Source organism: Rhipicephalus microplus, unplaced genomic scaffold (genome assembly GCF_043290135.1).
Source record: "Rhipicephalus microplus isolate Deutch F79 unplaced genomic scaffold, USDA_Rmic scaffold_218, whole genome shotgun sequence".
In the NCBI taxonomy this organism is placed as follows: Eukaryota; Metazoa; Arthropoda; class Arachnida; order Ixodida; family Ixodidae; genus Rhipicephalus; species Rhipicephalus microplus.
Window position 1 is genome coordinate 118,992 of NW_027464789.1, and position 12,500 is coordinate 131,491.

The 12,500-nt window shown below is 61.2% G+C and overlaps 2 non-coding genes across 2 annotated transcripts; both read left to right on the forward strand.

The window, feature by feature from the left end:
* The first annotated feature begins 8,120 nt into the window (after positions 1–8,120).
* Positions 8,121–9,935, forward strand: LOC142792399 (small subunit ribosomal RNA). Its single transcript, XR_012890889.1, has one exon. It is a non-coding gene; the product is annotated as a small subunit ribosomal RNA (ribosomal RNA).
* A 1,719-nt stretch (positions 9,936–11,654) lies between these two features.
* LOC142792383 (5.8S ribosomal RNA) lies at positions 11,655–11,807 on the forward strand. Its single transcript, XR_012890874.1, has one exon. It is a non-coding gene; the product is annotated as a 5.8S ribosomal RNA (ribosomal RNA).
* Positions 11,808–12,500: the final 693 nt, after the last annotated feature.

Below are 12,500 nucleotides of genomic sequence, written 5' to 3' on the forward strand. Positions count from 1 at the left end.
TTTCGCCCCGGCTGACGCAGTTTTCGCGCCGCCCCGGCTGACGCGGTTTCGTGCCGCCCCGGCAGACGCGGTTTTTTTGCACCGCCCCGGCTGACGCGGTTTTTGCCGCCCCGGCTGACGCAGTTCGGACTTGGCACTTTTTGGCTGAGCCTGGCTGGTGGCCCACTCACTCGATCGCCATGTCTGTTAGCCACAGTTTTCCCGGTGGTGCCGCACCCGGGCTCGCCCCGGCTGACGCAGTTTTCGCGCCGCCCCGGCAGACGCGGTTTTCGCGCCGCCCCGGCTGACGCGGTTTTTGCCGCCCCGGCTGACGCAGTTCGGACTTGGCACTTTTTGGGCTGAGCCTGGCTGGCGGCCCACTCACTCGATCGCCATGTCTGTTTGCCACAGTCTTCCCGGTGGTGCCGCACCCGGGCTCGCCCCGGCAGACGCGTTTTTTTTTTCTTTCGCCCCGGCAGACGTGGTTCCCCCCCCCCCCCTTTTCGCTCGCCCCGGCTGACGAGGTTTTCGCGCCGCCCGGCTGACGCAGTTTTCGCGCCGCCCCGGCTGACGCGGTTTCGTGCCGCCCCGGCTGACGCGGTTTTCGCGCCGCCCCGGCTGACGCGGTTTTTGCGTCGCCCCGGCTGACACGGTTCGGACTTTGCACTTTTCGGCTGTGCCTGGCTGGCGGCCCACTCACTCGATCGCCATGTCTGTTTGCCACAGTTTTCCCGGTGGTGCCGCACCCGGGCTCGCCCCGGCTGACGCAGTTTTCGCGCCGCCCCGGCTGACGCGGTTTCGTGCCGCCCCGGCAGACGCGGTTTTCGCGCCGCCCCGGCTGACGCGGTTTCGTGCCGCCCCGGCAGACGCAGTTCGGACTTAGCACTTTTCGGCTGTGCCTGGCTGGCGGCCCACTCACTCGATCGCCATGTCTGTTTGCCACAGTTTTCCCGGTGGTGCCGCACCCGGGCTCGCCCCGGCTGACGCAGTTTTCGCGCCGCCCCGGCTGACGCGGTTTCGTGCCGCCCCGGCAGACGCGGTTTTCGCGCCGCCCCGGCTGACGCGGTTTCGTGCCGCCCCGGCAGACGCAGTTCGGACTTAGCACTTTTCGGCTGTGCCTGGCTGGCGGCCCACTCACTCGATCGCCATGTCTGTTTGCCACAGTTTTCCCGGTGGTGCCGCACCCGGGCTCGCCCCGGCAGACGCGTTTTTTTTTTTTTCTTTCGCCCCGGCTGACGCAGTTTTCGCGCCGCCCCGGCTGACGCGGTTTCGTGCCGCCCCGGCAGACGCGGTTTTTTGCGCCGCCCCGGCTGACGCGGTTTTTGCCGCCCCGGCTGACGCAGTTCGGACTTAGCACTTTTCGGCTGTGCCTGGCTGGCGGCCCACTCACTCGATCGCCATGTCTGTTTGCCACAGTTTTCCCGGTGGTGCCGCACCCGGGCTCGCCCCGGCTGACGCAGTTTTCGCGCCGCCCGGCTGACGCGGTTTCGTGCCGCCCCGGCAGACGCGGTTTTCGCGCCGCCCCGGCTGACGCGGTTTCGTGCCGCCCCGGCAGACGCAGTTCGGACTTAGCACTTTTCGGCTGTGCTGGCTGGCGGCCCACTCACTCGATCGCCATGTCTGTTTGCCACAGTTTTCCCGGTGGTGCCGCACCCGGGCTCGCCCCGGCTGACGCAGTTTTCGCGCCGCCCCGGCTGACGCGGTTTCGTGCCGCCCCGGCAGACGCGGTTTTCGCGCCGCCCCGGCTGACGCGGTTTCGTGCCGCCCCGGCAGACGCAGTTCGGACTTAGCACTTTTCGGCTGTGCCTGGCTGGCGGCCCACTCACTCGATCGCCATGTCTGTTTGCCACAGTTTTCCCGGTGGTGCCGCACCCGGGCTCGCCCCGGCAGACGCAGTTTTCGCGCCGCCCCGGCAGACGCGGTTTTCGCGCCGCCCCGGCTGACGCGGTTTTTGCCGCCCCGGCTGACGCAGTTCGGACTTGGCACTTTTTGGGCTGAGCCTGGCTGGCGGCCCACTCACTCGATCGCCATGTCTGTTTGCCACAGTCTTCCCGGTGGTGCCGCACCCGGGCTCGCCCCGGCAGACGCGTTTTTTTTTTCTTTCGCCCCGGCAGACGTGGTTCCCCCCCCCCCCTTTTCGCTCGCCCCGGCTGACGAGGTTTTCGCGCCGCCCCGGCTGACGCAGTTTTCGCGCCGCCCCCGGCTGACGCGGTTTCGTGCCGCCCCGGCTGACGCGGTTTTCGCGCCGCCCCGGCTGACGCGGTTTTTGCGTCGCCCCGGCTGACACGGTTCGGACTTTGCACTTTTCGGCTGTGCCTGGCTGGCGGCCCACTCACTCGATCGCCATGTCTGTTTGCCACAGTTTTCCCGGTGGTGCCGCACCCGGGCTTGCCCCGGCAGACGCGTTTTTTTTTTTTCTTTTCGCCCCGGCTGACGCAGTTTTCGCCCCGCCCCGGCTGACGCGGTTTCGTGCCGCCCCGGCAGACGCGGTTTTTTGCGCCGCCCCGGCTGACGCGGTTTTTGCCGCCCCGGCTGACGCAGTTCGGACTTTGCACTTTTTGGCTGAGCCTGGCTGGCGGCCCACTCACTCGATCGCCATGTCTGTTTGCCACAGTTTTCCCGGTGGTGCCGCACCCGGGCTCGCCCCGGCAGACGCGTTTTTTTTTTTCCTTCGCCCCGGCAGACGTGGTTCCCCCCCCCCCCTCCGTCTTTCTTTTTGTTTTTTTTTCGCCGCGGCTGAAGTGGATTTTTCGGTGCCTCGACGCCCCGGTAGTCGCGGTTTTTCCGTTTCCGCACGGCCCCGGCTGACGCTGCTCGGTCACAGTCGCCTTTTGTGAGGATTGCAGACTTCTTGAGCGCGGGTGTTTTTTTTTTGTTGTTGTTGTTGTTTTATTACGCATTCGCTCCAGCAGACGCTGTTTAGACTTTTTGTTTCCTCTTTTATCCTGCGACGAGGTGACGAGGTTTATTCGGTGCCCCGCCGCCCCGGCTGAAGTGATTTTTCCTGTCCCGTGCCGCCCCGGCTGACGCGGTTGGGACTTCGCGTTTGTTCGGCCGCCACGGGTTTTGGCGCACTCGCTCGGTTGCTTGTTGTTGCCACTTGTTGCGAACCCAGGTTTCTTGAGCGAGCGCGGGCGTTTTTTCTTCCTTTCTTTCTTTGTTCTATGTGTTAGCGAATCGGCCTTTAATATCACACGAGGACTCACAACCAACAATTTTCAGTTTGAAGTGTAAAAAATCTGCAGGTGTTGACGTAACTGACTTGCCCCGTACCCTTGAGTACATCCATGAAGTTCTCGTAGTACTACTAAATCGCATTATTCCAAGTGGAGAAATTCCCATAAACTTGCAAACCTCTACACGAAAATCGGTGCGCGTGATAAAGTTGAAAATTATCGTCCGATATCAAATGTGCCTTCTATAACACAAATTCTAGGAAAAAAAAAAAAAAACACTTGTTCGCCGTTCTCTGCGCCGTGACTGGCAGCACTCCGGCGAAGCGAAACGGGGTCGATTCGAGCACGATATCGGCGTCTTTCGACGTGCTCGCCGGCGACCGTCGCACGAGTACGTCGCACGAGCGCGTCTGCCGGGGCGCCGTTTGCGAAGCCGACGCAAAAGTGGGAACCGCCGCTCGGATGATCGCCGCTTTCGGCAGAGTGAGTGTTGGCACTCCGGGGAAGCGAAACAGCGTGAATGCGCCCACGAAATCGGCGTATTTTGAAGTGCCCGCCGGCGACCGTCGCACGAGTACGGTAAACCGCGTCAGCCGGGGCGTAGTTCGGGACGCCGACGAAAAAGTGGGAAGCGCAACTCGGATCTTCGCCGTTTTTGCAGGAGTGAGTGGCGGCCCTCCTGCGAGACCAAGAAGCATCGATTCGTGCACGAATTCGGCGCCTTTCGACGTGATCGCCGGCGACCGTCGCTCGAGTAGGGCAAACCGCGTCTGCCGGGGCGGGCTTCGGGACGCCGATGCGAAAGTGGGAAACGCTGCTCGGATGTTCGCCGTTTTTGGCCGAGTGAGTGCTGGCACTCGGGCGAAGCCAAACGGGGCCGATTACGGCACGATATCGGCGTCTTTCGACGTGCCCGGCGGCGACCGTCGCACGAGTACGGTAAACCGCGTCAGCCCGGGCGGAGTTCGGGACGCCGATGCGAAAGTGGAGAACGCCGCTCGGATCTTCGCCGTTTTTGGAGGAGTGAGTGGCGGCACTCCGGAGAAGCCAAGGAGCGCCAATTAGCGCACGATATCGGCGTCTTTCGACGCGCTCGCCGGCGACCGTCGAACGAGTAGGGCAAACCGCGTCTGCCGGGGCGGGGTTTACGACGCCGACGCAAAAGTGGGAACCGCCGCTCGGATGTTGGCCGTTTTTGGCAGAGTGAGTGCTGGCACACCGGCGACGCGAAAGAGCGCGAAAGCGCCCACGAAAGTGGCGTATTTGGACGTGCTTGACGGCGACCGCTGCAGGAGTACGAAAAAACCACGTCAGCCGGGGCGAGCGACCCACGGCGGTCTGGGTGCTTATCGCTGCTATTATAGGGGCACCCCGGCAGACGCAGAAAAAAAAAATTTTTTTTCGACCTTCTTTTTGCTGGTCGAGCTCGGGTAACCCAGGTCGCAATGGGAGCCGCGCACGAAAGCGGCGTCGCGAGACGCGTTCGCGGTCGCTAGTCGCACGAGCTCGGCAACCGCGTCAGCCGGCGCGGAGTTCGGGATGCCGACGGCTAAGTGGGTACCGCTGCTCGGATGTTCGCCGTTTTTGGCCGAGTGAGTGCTGGCACTCCGGCGAAGCGAAACGGGGCCGATTCGGGCACGATATCGGCGTATTTCGACGTGCTCGCCGGCGACCGTCGCACGAGTACGGCAAAGCGCGTCTGCCGGGGCGAGGTTTGCGATGCCGACGAAAAAGTGGGAAGCGCCGCTCGATCTTCGCCGTTTTTGCAGGAGTGAGTGGCGGCCCTCCTGCGAGACCAAGAAGCATCGACTCGCGCACGATATCGGTGTCTTTCGACGTGCCCGCCGGCCACCGCCGCACGAGTACGGCAAACCGCGTATGCCGGGGCGGGGTTGGCGACGCCGACGCAAAAGTGGGAACCGCCACTAGGATGTTCGCCGTTTTTGGCAGAGTGAGTGCTGGCACACCGGCGACGCGAAAGAGCGCGAAAGCGCCCACGAAAGTGGCGTATTTGGACGTGCTTGACGGCGACCGCTGCAGGAGTACGAAAAACCACGTCAGCCGGGGCGAGCGACCCACGGCGGTCTGGGTGCTTATCGCTGCTATTATAGGGGCACCCCGGCAGACGCAGAAAAAAAAAATTTTTTTTCGACCTTCTTTTTTGCTGGTCGAGCTCGGGTAACCCAGGTCGCAATGGGAGCCGCGCACGAAAGCGGCGTCGCGAGACGCGTTCGCGGTCGCTAGTCGCACGAGCTCGGCAACCGCGTCAGCCGGCGCGGAGTTCGGGATGCCGACGGCTAAGTGGGTACCGCTGCTCGGATGTTCGCCGTTTTTGGCCGAGTGAGTGCTGGCACTCCGGCGAAGCGAAACGGGGCCGATTCGGGCACGATATCGGCGTATTTCGACGTGCTCGCCGGCGACCGTCGCACGAGTACGGCAAAGCGCGTCTGCCGGGGCGAGGTTTGCGATGCCGACGAAAAAGTGGGAAGCGCCGCTCGGATCTTCGCCGTTTTTGCAGGAGTGAGTGGCGGCCCTCCTGCGAGACCAAGAAGCATCGACTCGCGCACGATATCGGTGTCTTTCGACGTGCCCGCCGGCCACCGCCGCACGAGTACGGCAAACCGCGTATGCCGGGGCGGGGTTGGCGACGCCGACGCAAAAGTGGGAACCGCCACTAGGATGTTCGCCGTTTTTGGCAGAGTGAGTGCTGGCACTCCGGCGAAGCGAAAGAGCGCGAATGCGCCCACGAAAGTGGCGTGTTTGGACGTGCTTGACGACGACCACCGCAGGAAAACGAAAAACCACGTCAGCCGGGGCGAGCGACCCATGGCGGTCTGGGTGCTTATCGCTGCTATTATAGGGGCACCCCGGCAGACGCAAAAAAAAAAAAAATTTTTTTTCGACATTCTTTCTTGCTCGTCGACCTCGGGTGACCCAGGTCGCAGTGGGAGCCGCGCACGAAAGCGGCGTCGCGAGACGGCTTCGCGGTCGCTAGTCGCACGAGCTCGGCAACCGCGTCTGCCGGGGCGGAGTTCGGGACGCCGACGGCTAAGTGGGAACCGCCGCTCGGATGTTCGCCGTTTGTGGCCGAGTGAGTGCTGGCACTCCGGCGAAGCCAAACGGGGCCGATTCCGGCACGATATCGGCGTCTTTCTACGTGCTCGCCGGCGACCGTCGCACGAGTACGGCAAAGTGCGTCTGCCGGGGCGGGGTTTGCGACGCGTACGCAATAGTGAGAACCGTCGCTCGGATGTTCGTCGTCTTTCGCCGAGCCAGTGCTGGCACTCCGGCGAAGCCGAACGGAGCCGATTCGGGCACGATATCGGCGTCTTTCCACGTGCTCGCCGGCGACCGTCGCACGAGTACGGTAAACCGCGTCAGCCGGGGCGGAGTTCGGGACGCCGATGCGAAAGTGGGAAGCGCCGCTCGGATCTTCGCCGTTTTTGGAGGAGTCAGTGGCGGCACTCCGGTGAAGCCAAGGTGCGCCAATTCGCGCACGATATCGGCGTCTTTCGACGTGCCCGCCGGCCACCGTCGCACGAGTACGGCAAACCTCGTCTGCCGGGGCGGGGTTTGCGACGCCGACGCAAAAGTGGGAACCGCCGCTCGGATGTTCGCCGTTTTTGGCAGAGTGAGTGCTGGCACTCCGGCGAAGCGAAAGAGCGTGAATGCGCCCACGAAAGTAGCGTATTTGGACGTGCTTGACGGCGACCGCCGCAGGAGTACGAAAAACCACGTCAGCCGGGGCGAGCGACCCACGGCGGTCTGGGTGCTTATCGCTGCTATTATAGGGGCACCCCGGCAGACGCAGAAAGAAAAAAAAAAAAAAATGGGGACATGGCGTGCGTCACCGTGCGGCTTCGCAGCGTTGCCGAAGTCGCCGAGCCCTTCGACTGAGCCGAACGGCGGACAGGGAACGTTGGTCGGCCGTTCTAACCTGTCGGTGCCACGCCGAGACGTCGTTAAGGAAAACCGCGTCGTGGGCCTCTACGACGCCGTCGAGTCGTTGTACGTTTGGTGTCCAGCGTGTCGGCGGCGAGTAGCGGACACGTCGTTCACGACTTCGGTCTTTCGCAGTCGACGCGAACTTGCGGAGAGTCGTGGTGCCTCACGTTTTCGGCAGAAACCGCGGCGGAATTTTCCCGTGCGTGCGCGCACGACCTCGGTGCTGTGCCGTCAGCGTAGTGTTGCACAAACTCGTGGCCTACCCAAGGTGCGGTACGTTTGCGGCCGTATCCTCGGTGGGAATTTCGTGAGTAGGGTCGCAAATTCTACGACCTCGGCGGGTTTGAGAGCGACGTAGACTTGTGGCACGCTCAACGTGCCACACGTTTCGGGGCACACCCGCGGTGAAATTTTCTCGAGTACGCTCGTATTAGTGCCCAAGGAGGTCTGGGTACTTATCGCTGCTATTATGTGGGGGTTCTCGTGAGCGGCGTACGCGAAAGCGACCGGGTGTCTGATATGCGGCGGGCTTCGGCCTCGTCAAGCGTGTCCTCGGGTCTGCTCCAGGGGAATCCACGGCAGTCGTCTGCAGCCTCATCCGCTTGATGCGTTAGGGGCTGGTTGTCGGACGGTGCCGTTTTACCACGATATCGAGGTGTGTTCCGTGTCGTCCTCGGGCGATTCAGATGCGAAAGCGCCGAAGACGCGGGCGTGACCCGTCGTCTGGCGGCTTTGCAGTCTCGGCTCCGTTGCTAGTTCCGGCCGGTCCACCGACAGTGCAGCGGGCTTGGGCAACCCGCACGGCGCGACCGAGTCGATGCAACGAAAAAGAGCGAGCATGAACGTGCTTCTTGCCGCACGGCTCCCACTCGTCTTTCGGGAAGGTTGTGCCGTAGCGAGCTCGAACGCCGTCATCTCGGAGTGCAAAATAAGCGTGTTGGGGCGCCTGAAGGTGGCCTCCGCCGCACACAGACTGCGTCCGGCCCGCCGAAGGCGAGGACGGACGCGCAGTCGAACGATTACCTGGTTGATCCTGCCAGTAATCATATGCTTGTCTCAAAGATTAAGCCATGCATGTCTAAGTACATGCCGAAATAAGGCGAAACCGCGAATGGCTCATTAAATCAGTTATGGTTCCTTAGATCGTTTCTTCCTACTTGGATAACTGTGGCAATTCTAGAGCTAATACATGCAGTGAGCCTGGAGCCCTTTGGGTAACGGGTGCTTTTATTAGACCAAGATCGATCGGGTTTCGGCCCGTATTGTGTGGTGACTCTGGATAACTTTGTGCTGATCGCATGGCCACGAGCCGGCGACGTTTCTTTCAAGTGTCTGCCTTATCAACTTTCGATGGTAGGTTACTTGCTTACCATGGTTGTTACGGGTAACGGAGAATCAGGGTTCGATTCCGGAGAGGGAGCCTGAGAAACGGCTACCACATCCAAGGAAGGCAGCAGGCGCGCAAATTACCCACTCCCGGCACGGGGAGGTAGTGACGAAAAATAACAATACGGGACTCTTTTGAGGCCCCGTAATTGAAATGAGTACACTCTAAATCCTTTAACGAGGATCAATTGGAGGGCAAGTCTGGTGCCAGCAGCCGCGGTAATTCCAGCTCCAATAGCGTATACTAAAGCTGCTGCGGTTAAAAAGCTCGTAGTTGGATCTCAGTTCCAGACGAGTAGTGCATCTACCCGATGCGACGGCTCGGACTGAACATCATGCCGGTTCTTTCTTGGTGCACTTCATTGTGTGCCTCGAGATGGCCGGTGCTTTTACTTTGAAAAAATTAGAGTGCTCAACGCAGGCGAGTCGCCTGAATAAACTTGCATGGAATAATAGAACAAGACCTCGTTTCTGTTCTGTTGGTTTTTGGAATACGAGGTAATGATTAAGAGGGACGGACGGGGGCATTCGTATTGCGGCGCTAGAGGTGAAATTCTTGGACCGTCGCAAGACGAACTACTGCGAAAGCATTTGCCAAGAATGTTTTCATTGATCAAGAACGAAAGTCAGAGGTTCGAAGGCGATCAGATACCGCCCTAGTTCTGACCATAAACGATGCCAACCAGCGATCCGCCTGAGTTACTCAAATGACTCGGCGGGCAGCTTCCGGGAAACCAAAGTATTTGGGTTCCGGGGGAAGTATGGTTGCAAAGCTGAAACTTAAAGGAATTGACGGAAGGGCACCACCAGGAGTGGAGCCTGCGGCTTAATTTGACTCAACACGGGAAAACTTACCCGGCCCGGACACTGGGAGGATTGACAGATTGAGAGCTCTTTCTTGATTCGGTGGATGGTGGTGCATGGCCGTTCTTAGTTGGTGGAGCGATTTGTCTGGTTAATTCCGATAACGAACGAGACTCTAGCCTATTAAATAGGTGCGGGGTTCCCAGCACCTTACAACCTTCTTAGAGGGACAAGCGGCTCCTAGCCGCACGAAACAGAGCAATAACAGGTCTGTGATGCCCTTAGATGTCCGGGGCCGCACGCGCGCTACACTGAAGGAAGCAGCGTGTCTTTATCCCTGTCTGAAAAGACTGGGTAACCCGTGGAACTTCTTTCGTGATTGGGATAGGGGCTTGCAATTGTTCCCCTTGAACGAGGAATTCCCAGTAAGCGCGAGTCATAAGCTCGCGTTGATTACGTCCCTGCCCTTTGTACACACCGCCCGTCGCTACTACCGATTGAATGATTTAGTGAGGTCTTCGGACCGATGTCCGGCGCGGCCTTTCGGTTGCGCCGGTCTGTTGGAAAGATGACCAAACTTGATCATTTAGAGGAAGTAAAAGTCGTAACAAGGTTTCCGTAGGTGAACCTGCGGAAGGATCATTAACGGATTGTGAAGGGTGAGCGCCTCAGCTGCGTCTGCGCCCGACACTTTCTGCCGCTGACCCCGTTTGGACGCGGGGTCGGCTTTTCCCCACGGGGCTGCCTGAATGTGGAGCGGCACCCCGTGACAAATTGTTGCGCCCAGCGGACGCCAACACCGCGACCTTGGACGGTCGGCCAGGTGGCGGACGCGGGTACAAACGGCGCAACGCACTCATAGGTCGGCTTTCGACCCGCCACTGCACCGTGGCTCGAAGCGCTCGAAATGCGCGACCCGACCGCTGCGGGACCGCCTAGTACTGTAAACAGGAGCGGCGGAGCGCGAACGGCGAGTCGTGGTTACGTCGGTAGAAGGCGAGGCTGCGCGTTCCCGAAACGCCAGCCGAGTGCCCTCCCGACCGTTCGAGCGTGCAAGAACGAGACCCGACAATCGCGCGGCGACTGCCAAGTACGAGAGGAACGGCACAAGCGTCGGCGGTCGGTCAAGGAACTGGCGATGTGACGGGTCCGCTGTGCACCAGTGCATACCGTCCCGCCGTCCGCGGCAAGCGCCTCCGCGTCCTCGGGTGACGGAGGCTGCCGGTCGGTTCTTGCAGGCGAGGGATCTCGCTGGCACCGGTTCGCGTTGACGCGCGGCCGGTCATGGCACGGCGATGCGACGGCCGAGGTGCGCAGTACTCGATGGAGGAACCGCACGCTCCGATGACCGTCCCGCCCTCCGCGGCGTATGCGTACCGACCGTAATGGTTGCAGCAGCGCCGGCCGGCTTTTGAATTCGCCACACGAAACACGGTGCGAGATCGCGGTTAGGGGAGCGTCGACGTTGCCAGGCGTTTTGCTTGCTGCCGAGGGAAAGGCGGCACGGCCACGTCGCGCTCGTCGCGATTAGCGGGTCTGCGCGCTTTGGGAAGGTGCCGCAACGACTTGCCGAAAGAGGAAGCACGGAAGAACGAGGGACTTGGACGTCCCGACAATTGAACGCACTTGCGGCCAGGCCCTTGCTGGCTTCGTTCTTCCGCCTCGAGTAGGCTCGTACGCGGCTCCGGCGCCGAAAGTGGTCCTTGGCACCGACTTCGGTGGACGTGGGAAGTGCCGCGCAAGTACGGCGCGCCTGGCTCCACCTGTTGGCTAAAGTAGGCAGCCGGATCGGCATTTTGGTGTGCGGTGGCAAACCGTGGATGCGAAAAAAGCTTGTGCGATTTCGTGGAACAAAAAGCGGGGGTCCCCCTTTTTATGCGGAGGAGACCGACCCGCCTGCCGTGGTGAACCGCGACGCCACGGTAAAAACGGGAGAGGCTTGTCGATGGGACCGTGCATCCCGCGCTCCACGGAGGCCGGGAGGCGGCCGCCCGAGGAAATGTGTAGCCGTCGAGGCCCGCATCTGCGTGCACTCTTATCCAAATGGGTGTACCGCAGGCATTTTCTGGTTAGGCGGGCCAATGAGAGCGAGCACACAACGATACCTACGGGTCCGGCTTGGAGAACCGGCTTCGACGCCTCCCGAGTATTTATAGAGGGGTGGACCACGAAAGCACTCGCAAGTAGCGAAAGCGAAACGCCGTCCGAAACACACCGTTTGCTCGATTTGCGGCAGCCGAAAAAGGCGCGGCAGAGTTTTGGAGTCCAAGCGTGCGCTGAAAAGCGCCCTTCTTGGCCACTGTTTGGCCGAGTGCCAGAAACGTTTGGTTTTGACTGTACGGAATTGAACAAACACTTTTTCACGACTCTAAGCGGTGGATCACTCGGTTCTCGGGTCGATGAAGAACGCAGCCAGCTGCGAGACTTGGTGTGAATTGCAGGACACACTGAGCACTGATTCTTTGAACGCACATTGCGGCCTTGGGTCTTCCCTTGGCTTCGTCTGTCTGAGGGTCGGATCACATATCAAGAGAGCCTTCGGCGCACAAGGGAACGTGAGCCGTCGACTCGTTTTGACCGCGTCGGCAACACGGACAGCACGCTGAACACCTCACAGCGAGCGCCAACAGCGGCCACTCAAGGGCGAGACGGTGGCGACCGTCGTGCCAGAGCCCAACCGAAACGGGGGCGACCGACTGCATTGAGGATGTGGCACCTCGTTGAGACCGCCGCAGGACTTCGAGTCGGAAGGAAGCCTGCAGGGAAAGTGCGGTCGAGGTTGCGTACTCCTCTCTGCGACCGGGCGCGCAAGAGCTGCGAGAGCCACGGACGCGCAACTTTAACGCACGGTAAACACGAGGAGCGAAAGCCGGCCAGCAAAGCTTCTCCAGCCGTGCGCAAAGTGCGCGAGATCGCAGCCTTGCGTTGCGCTTGTTGCCCTCGAAGTAAGCAGGGTGTCCCGTAGACCGGGCGCTCGAACACGCTGCGGGGCCGTGCCTCCTCCAGGCTTTGCCGCGCGAACAGGGAACGTTCGCGCGCAAAGCGCAGGGAGGTGAGGAGGCTGCGCCCGACGTTTGCGGTTCGCTGCGTACGCGGTTGATGCGGAGAGCACGGCGCGACGACTTGCCGCGAAGCGGAAAAAGTCTCCCGCACGAGTTGGCGAAACGTTGGCGAAGCTTAAGGCGTTCTCGTCGTAGTCCGCCGTCGGTC